Below are 8596 nucleotides of genomic sequence, written 5' to 3'. Positions count from 1 at the left end.
CTGCCTCCCCAGAGGACCCCCATTGCCCCCCAGAGCACCCCCTCTGCCCCCCCAGAGCACCCCGTGTCCCCACGCCGTGCCGTGGAAGAGCACTTTGCTTCTGCATTGGTAGTGTGAACACTTGTGCAAATAGAAGGTGTGCAAATGCAGCAAGGATTATTTTAGTTTACAACTCTGAAGTAAAAACGCAAGGAGAGCAATAAGGAAGCAGTTGAACACGGGTGTTATAAACAAAAACCTAGCAGCTTCTGACAGTCAGCTCCTATTCCAGGGTGCCGATTAAAGCTTTATTGCTTACATTATCCCTAAAGGGAAATATTCCATAAATGTGTGTGCTAGACTGCCAAAGACCAAACCGTCTGTTATTGCCTTACACATATTTAAAGCAATAAAGCAGGAAATGTTTGCATCCACAGCGCCGTGCACGTCACTAATGCATAGAAAACTCCTGTCTTTTCATAACATTTGTACAACACAGAGGGCATTTATGAAGTGCTTCAGCACATCCCTCACAGGCAACGAGGTGACCACAGGGAATGAGGACGGCTGATACATCTTCTTACCAACCCTGACAAGTTATACTACCTACTTAAACCATCTTTATACTGTCTTTATACCCAGCATCTAGATTTATAGAGTCTCATTAACGACTGTCCCCTGTCCTTTAACAGGTAGATATTATTCTCCCTTCCCTTGTAATGTAAGGGATGACCCTTAATTACAACCTGGGTAATGTTGTGAATGAAGGATTTTTATAACCCTAAGGGCATAAATGCATTAGAACACGGTCACTGCTATTAAAATATTCAACATTTCCTGTGCTGGAAAATGTTATAAATCTTTAGTGCGACTGGAAGCAGGCAATCTCTAGCTGCCTTTTTTTTTTTGCCTTAAGACTTGTAGTTTCTGGGGGAAAATGATCTTGAGTCTTCAAAGCCTGAGGAAACATGAAAACAGTAAGAAAAGAAGCGATGGAAAGATTAAATACGCATTATAAGTGTCTACATCTCTTAGGGCTTGTCTAAACAGGGATGCTATTTCGCAATAAGTGAGGGTGTGAGCTGAAGCACGGCTTCACTCGATGTGCTCATCAGGCCCAAATATGAGTTCAGATGTCCCTTTTCAGTCAGTGCATTGACTTGCTCCAGGTTCAAGCCGTCCTGTGCGCGGCACGGGTGGCAGCAGGTCAGCACCCACGTCTGTCCAGGCCAACACAACATTCTGAGCCTGAAGGGAATGCAAGTCAGTTTTTTATTGGTGTTGAGGCCATCTCAGTGGGGTCCTCTACAGATGTGCCTTCTTTAATTAGAGTGTCTGCGTACTTCCTACTCCAGACAACAAATGATGCTGGGAGGGGATACTCAATAGAATTATTCCAAATCATAAAGCATACCATAGGTGCATTTGCCATGGTCATAGAGGCATAGGAAAATGTATTTTGGGAAGGACTGCTGGAGGTGGTGTGGTAATACGTACAATTGGACCTGTTGGAATGATTCTGAAGGAGGCCACGAGGATGACCAGAGGGCTGGAGCACCTCTCCTATGAAGACAGGCTGAGAAAGCTGGGGTTGTTCAGCCTGGAGAAGAGAAGGCTCCTTACAGTCCCTTCCAGGACCTAAAGGGGTTACAGCAAAGATGGGGAGGGATTCTTTATCAGGGAGTGTAGGGATAGGATGGAGGGTAACGGGTTTAGGGCAGAAAGAAGGTAGATTTAGGTGAGATATTAGGAAGAAATTCTCTACTGTGAGGGTGGTGAGACACTGGCCCAGGTTGCCCAGAGAAGCTGTGGCTGCCCCATCCCTGGAGGTGTTCAAGGCCAGGCTGGATGGGGCTTTGAGCAACCTGGTCTGGTGGGAGATGTCCCTGCCCACAGCCGGGGGTTGGAACAAGATGATCTTTAAGGTCCCTTCCAACTCTAACCATTGTATGATTCTGTGAATTTACATCTCATTCATCTTGCTGCCCTGTGTTTACTGTACTGTGGGTGATGAGGGCTTCAGAAAGGAGATGGGAAACATAGTCCAGACATGGACGTATATAAATAGTGCTGAGGAGGTGGTGGCAGAGGGAATGGGAAGTTTCTGGGCTCCTGCCATGACTGAATGACACAGATGGCTTTCCAGGGAAATGAGTATTTTAGTAATGAGCAGTGAACGTGCTTCAGGCTGGCTGCACCTACAGCCCCAGGAATGCAAACAGTTTAGCAGCAGGTTTGTCAATAAATACCATCTGCTCAACAGCACTGAATGCAAAATGTTGCAGAACCTACCTTACCCGTGACTGTTGTGTCACTAGATAGAGGTGAGATAGAAATCACTACCAATATTTTTTTTTAATTTTATTTTGTAAATACTGTGATTGTGATCTAAAAATTACAGAATTGTAAATTTAACCAAACTTGTTCAATCCCAGTTTAAACTTGGGATAATTAAATTGTTGCAGTTAGCTTTTCTTCCTGGTGGACAGCAAGGTGTCTCCACAGAAGGGTGGGCTGTACAAAGCTGCCTCTCACACGATTTAGGACACTGAAGTGGCTAAGAAATAGCTCACTTCCACAGCTGCTCACATGGGAAGGAAACAGCCCTGCCAGCAGCAGTGATGGCGGTAGAGCCGCGTTTGCTGGGGGGCTCGAGGCTGATTCCCTGCCCCAACAAGAGGTGGACCCCTGCCCCAGCCTTTCTCCCTGCAGGGCAGCGAGAGCCCTTTCTGCCTGGCTCCCTGTTTTCCAGGAGGTTTGCCAAACAAGAGTGTCTCAGGGATCTTTACTGCCATCAGGTGTGGTTGAAATTGGTTACTGGACGTGAAGATTTCTGGGAGAGAAATGAGACATGAGCATCATCTAAAAAGCCTAAAACCAGAATGAGTTTCAATGCTAATTCTTACCTCAGCAGAGACAGGAGAGCAAGAAAAAATCCTCACACTGTTGTCCAACTTGGATTTATGGGTACCATATTCTGCCAGTCTCTTTTAAAGATCTTCGTTTCCTTCTGTCTGAACTGTAAAATGTGGATAAGAAGTAAAACTCCAGAACTGAAACTCTCTACAGCTAAATTCATCCAAGCCTTGCATAACTGCAGAATATGAAAAGATCAGATCAGTCTGTCATCGGAAATTGCTTGGCTGAAACTCAGACTTGGTGTTATTCTGAGTTGGGTTTTTAGTGCAGGATCAGGGAGAATTCCAGGGAGAGGCAGACCTGAATAAGCAGCTCTTTAAAAGAATAATTTAATAGAAAAATGTAGTGTGAAAATAATGAAACAAGGAAAAAAAGTGAAGATGTAAAGGAAGATGAGTGCCAAAGAGTGAAATTAACATCTCAGTTTGTGTGTGGAAAGGCAGAAGTGACATACAGAGAGGAGTCCTGAAAGAGAAATCTTACTGGGAGATTAACCATAAAAGATCCTATTTTTAATGGAGCTTGCTTATTTGTGTGGGAATCTGGAACAGATCCACTTACCTTTATGTTTCATTGACATTAGTAAAGTTTCTGAAATGTACAAAGTGGCAAACAAATGTGGCCTGGAAGTGACAAGAGAAAAATCAGTTGGAGGAAATTTACTCTTAGAAAAAATAGTAACTACAGCTGCTTGCTCATGTATTGTGCTTACCACAAAAAATGGACCATTTTTTTTTCTGAGAAGTTTTGTAACTGATGTTATGAATCATAAGGAACAACTAGGAAATAAAAAAGCTGCAGTAAAAATATTTCATTAACTTTATTTGCTCTTCCTTACTACTTTTTCTCCATATGCTCTAATAGCTGGTATGGTTTCTGGAATAAAGGAGGGGGGATTTCTGCTTCCAGAAGTCAGGCCAATGCTTCAGAAAGCTAAAACATGCCTCCATTGAAAAGTTGCAGCAGGAGACACTAGATGGCTGGAGAAGCGATGGTGAGAGGTGTTTGCAGCTCTTCCAGAAGGGTGACTGTGCCACCCCGTCCTGCTCCCACAGCTGGGAGCATCCCTGCTGCCAGGGAATTCAGCTCTGAGCAGAGCAGGGTCTAACAACACCCTGAGCCCTGCTGGACTAATCCTATGTCACTCCCAGATAAAGACTTTTCCTCCAGGACCGTGAAGAGACCCTGAGTTGTGATCAGGTTTGCTTCAGGGCTGGTTTTGGAGCCCACAAAATGCACAAAATCCAGTTCACTCCCTGGGGCCTTTAAGCCCCTTTTCCAGGTGGCCTGCAAATGTGAGATTTGTGCTCAACAGTGTGTAACTGGTAAGAGTCACATGTTTTTTCCTTATCTCCTGTCACATGAGGGTCAGTCATGCTTCCTCTGCCCCTTCCTTCCATCCACTGCTGTTGAGGAGCGGTGGCCTGGGGCTGGGCTCGCTCTGCCTCTCGGCCATCGCCAGCTTCTGCCTCTCAAACTGTGGGTGAAGACTGAACTTTTAAATTGCTGACTTCGTATAGAGAAGGGAGAAAAGAAAGAGGAAAAGAAAGAAGGGGAAGGAAAAAAGCAATCTGGAGTTATGCCACAGTTGCGAAAGTGCTGGGAGGCAGAAGGGCAGGAGCCCTGCAGCTCCTGCTGCCATTCCTGCCTTAGACCAATGGTATTCCCTGCAGGTGGATTGCTGTCAGTAAAGACATTTATGAGAAGATTTATGTATTATTACTGGAATACTTCCCAGTAAAAGAGTTTCTGTTTGGTGAAGAAGCTGTTCTGTTTCTTACTGCTGTGCATTTAACCAAGGTTAATGAACCCTTTCTTTGACGTCTCTCCTTGACGTTACAATTCAGTATTTTCTAAAAGCTAAAGCAAAATATGATGTAGTCACTGTAACATAATTACCTTAACCTGTTCCGGTTTGGTCTGTTACATTGTTACATTATGATTTAATAAGGGCTCAAACAATTTGAAAAGCAGGAGCTGTCTCAGGAATCTCATGCCAATTTAGGATCTGAAGTTTAGACTTGGAAGATTAGTCTTGGTTTAAGTGGGGAGGGGGCAGAGCTCTGTTTTGGCTTTTGTCCCAGGACAAGTCTCGTTTGGTTGCCATAGCCCTCTGTGTGTGTGTGTGTACGTACACGTGAGCAGTTTTGATACAAACGGTCATCTCCAGCATTAGCAGACACCTAACAACACGTAGCTGTCACCTGAGAAAACAGCTAGCCCTGCTCCAGACATTTCGGAGGGTTTGGGTTGACCACTCATCAATGTATTAATCCATCCTGTTTCCATCACCTTGACACTCGTTTCAGGGAGCCCCTTTGCAAAAGGCTTTTCAGGGCACTTAGACAGGGATGACATCCAGGTGCTGATGCCGCAGCTGCACGCCTGCGGCTGATTTGGCCATGCTGGCCACAACTAGTGGCTTTTTGGAAACCTTGCCAAGCAGGAGAGCAGAGCCTTGTTCATCATGGGCTGTGAGCTTGTCCACCTGCGGTGAGCTGGGCACCACTGTTTTGAAAAGGTCTGATTTTCAGCGCAGGGTAATCCATGTTGCCCCTCAGAGCAGGAGAGAAAGGGGCAGAAATGTGGCCTGTGCTTTATAGCAATCCATAGAAGGAGGATTTTTATTTTGGCCAGCAATATCAGCATTTTGGGCATGTCTTTGCTTTCTGGTTGGGCTTACAGATAAAATTCGAAGTTTGGAGGACTCTTGGTCAGGACCACGACAGCCATTCCCCACCTGACACTGATCATTTTATCCACAGACACAATAACTCTGGAGAAACAAGAAAGCTAAAATCATCAGCCTAATAAAATTACACAAATTATTGCGCTGGACCAGAGAGGATCTGCAATGTTTCTGTCCCCACCAAGGAAGAGGAACATACCTGGTTTTGGGAAGAAGGATTTTGGGGCAGGGAGGCTGTCTGGGTTGTGGGGCTGTGCTGTGGCACCGGGAAAAGGACCCAGCAGCCCAGTCTCCAAAAATATGTAACACTGTCAATGGAAAGTAACCTTGTATTAAAGTCAGCTTAAAGCAGTCCTGGAAGTTACATCCCAGTGGGCATTAGTTTCATACCAAATAAATGAATGGGAACAAAAAATGGTGGTAAATATGAGACATTTGGCTAAGAATGAATTAATAGAGGCAAAGTTGCAGAGATCTGTAAAGGACAATCTTCCATCTCAAAACATAAAATTCCTTGAGTGTGTGAGTGGAACAGAAGATAAGGGCAAACCAGCACATACCTTTTATCTAGACTTTAAAAATAAAAAGACAAGGACAAATGAGCCAAGGCACTTGTGAAATGCCCTCGAGGCATCTTGCTGTGTTACTAGGTGCTCACAAACCTCTGAATAGCTGATCCTGAAAGGGTGAAATGGAAATGGATTCAAAGAGTAAAGAGTTTTACAAGAGTTTTGAAACCGAAATGCTTGTTTGCATTACCTGTCATTGCTGAGGGAACAAGCACTAAGTCAATGCCATTGAAACACAGCGGATTCAAAATCACCCAGGAGATGGATTTTTTTATACAAGACTATTTTTTTATGCAAGCTAAAATGAACCCAATCAGGATACCGACAACACTAAGAATTTAATGAAAACAAAGGTATCTGAGAACACCTAGAGACAGATGAGGGGCTGGTCATGGTGGGGCAAAGAGCCTGAGCTGGTGCTGCAGGATGGGATGGGATGGGATGGCTCCTGCTGTATACAGCCTTGCCTTTCCCTCTTGTCCTTTCATCTGTTTTTATGGGAAAATGATGGATCTAACAAGCAGCCCCATGTGCCACAGAACTAGTAAATAAAGTAGTAAATAACTTTCTATGGTTCTGTGCCTGGAGACTGAGAGACTGAGCTCTCCAAGGCTGCAGAACAACTCTGTTGCTCGTAAGACATCAGAGAAGCCACACATTGCGAATGTCCTAACCACAGGAAAAGCTTTAATGGGAGTTCACGCTTCATTAAACACCAGTGAATCCACATGAGAGAGAAACCTTGACTAAAGAGTGGATTTTCTGGTGTCTAATAAGGCACAGACTCCCATTAAGGCTTTTCCCAGGGTTTAATTCATTCTGTTGCCTCTCTCTTTTCTCAGCCTGATTACCTGTTCTCACAAAATTTGCAAGATCTTAATGTTTTCCAAGACAGTTACTCCTTTGAGAGTAAGGTGGGCAGCAGACTCAAGAATTACTGGGGAGGGGACAGACAGAGTGTGACCTTGCAGGAAAACAAGTTGAAAATCAGATCCCATCAGCCCGGCAGGGACGGGAGAAGCTGCCGTGCCTACTGGGTGGATGAAAGAGCTGTGCATGGTATTTTTAGAAAGTCGGCCAAGCAGATAGTGCCACATTCCTTTCTGGGCTCTTGCTTTCTTCTTACACAAGACGCCGTCATCCCAGAGGTCAGAACGGGTGTACAAAACAGCAGTAAAATAGCTGGTTTTGCTACCCACTCCATTGCCTGGGAGGGAAAAAAAATGGCAAACAAACTGCATAAAACCCTCTGGGGCTTTTTGAGGGGTCTCTGTTGTGGAGGAGGGGGGCAGAGGCTGCCAGGGGTGTGTGACAATGCAGACCAAAGGGGTATTGCACTTGTCCATGAGCTGGAGACGAGGTGAGGTGACTGGAAGTGAGTGTGGTCAGCGCTGGGAGCATCACGGCCAGGCAATAACAGCATCGGGTGGGCCTGGGCTTGGGAAACTGGGGTCTGCTTTTGATTGCACTGGAGAAAAGCCAAGGAGAGCAACAGCAAATTAATTAGACAACTGACAGTGTCAAGGCTTCAGGGTGGGCTCAATGTGAGAGGAGCTGTTTACTCCTCTGTATGGTGTTTTTAAGGGGTTACAGAGCAATGCTTCTTCCATCTCATCTGTTCTTTTCTACCAGGTGGTCATGTTTTAGGGCAGAGGCACACTGGGCAGCACCCCGTGCTCTACAGGGAGCCAGCACAAGGTTTCTCTGGCTGCTGAGAGCCCCGTGGCTGATTTATACGCACATTTCCAAAGTACGAAACACATATGTGTGAACAGCACAAGGCCACATGCACATCTCGCTCTCAGCAAGCATGGCTTTATTTTACCTTTCATTGTGATATATTAAGAGTAAAGCTTTCATTAGCTGTTTGTGCTGTTATTCCTTTACCTAAAGCTTGCGAAGGAAATGGCATCACTTTCTCCTCTGGGATGGCAGCTGAGAAGGCTGCAGGGCTGTGGGAGGGCTGCTGGGCAGTTTGGGGTGGGTGCTTATCACGGGCACCATCGGTCGAGCTGTCCTTCATGGCAGTGCCACCCACTGCTGGCCCAGGGTGGGTCGAGGGCTGGTGCCCAACAGGTCATGAGTTGGGAGTGGGGGACAATGGATCAGCCTCAGGCCAAGATGAGCTGAGATGGGCACTGTGTTCCTGCAGTGATGGGAATATCTACTGCCTGGGAACACCACCCTCCATGGGGTTTCTAGGGAACAGCCCAACGACCACAAAAGTCCATGCTCCACAAGGTTAAAACAGTTGCATTAACATGGACGGTTGTCTGCCTGCTTCAGAAGATAAAAAGTGGTAAAAATAACAAGAACAGAGTCTGCAACTCCTCTTGCATGCAAAACTGAAATGCTCTGGGAAGCAGAGTCCCAGAGCTGAAGGCTGCCATGCAGCTCAGAGCCCCTCCACCTTAAAACCACTGGATGTTGGCAGGTTCCC

Source organism: Calidris pugnax, unplaced genomic scaffold, assembly GCF_001431845.1.
Source record: "Calidris pugnax isolate Ruff unplaced genomic scaffold, ASM143184v1 scaffold38, whole genome shotgun sequence".
NCBI classification, from domain to species: Eukaryota; Metazoa; Chordata; class Aves; order Charadriiformes; family Scolopacidae; genus Calidris; species Calidris pugnax.
This window is presented reverse-complemented; position numbering follows the sequence as displayed.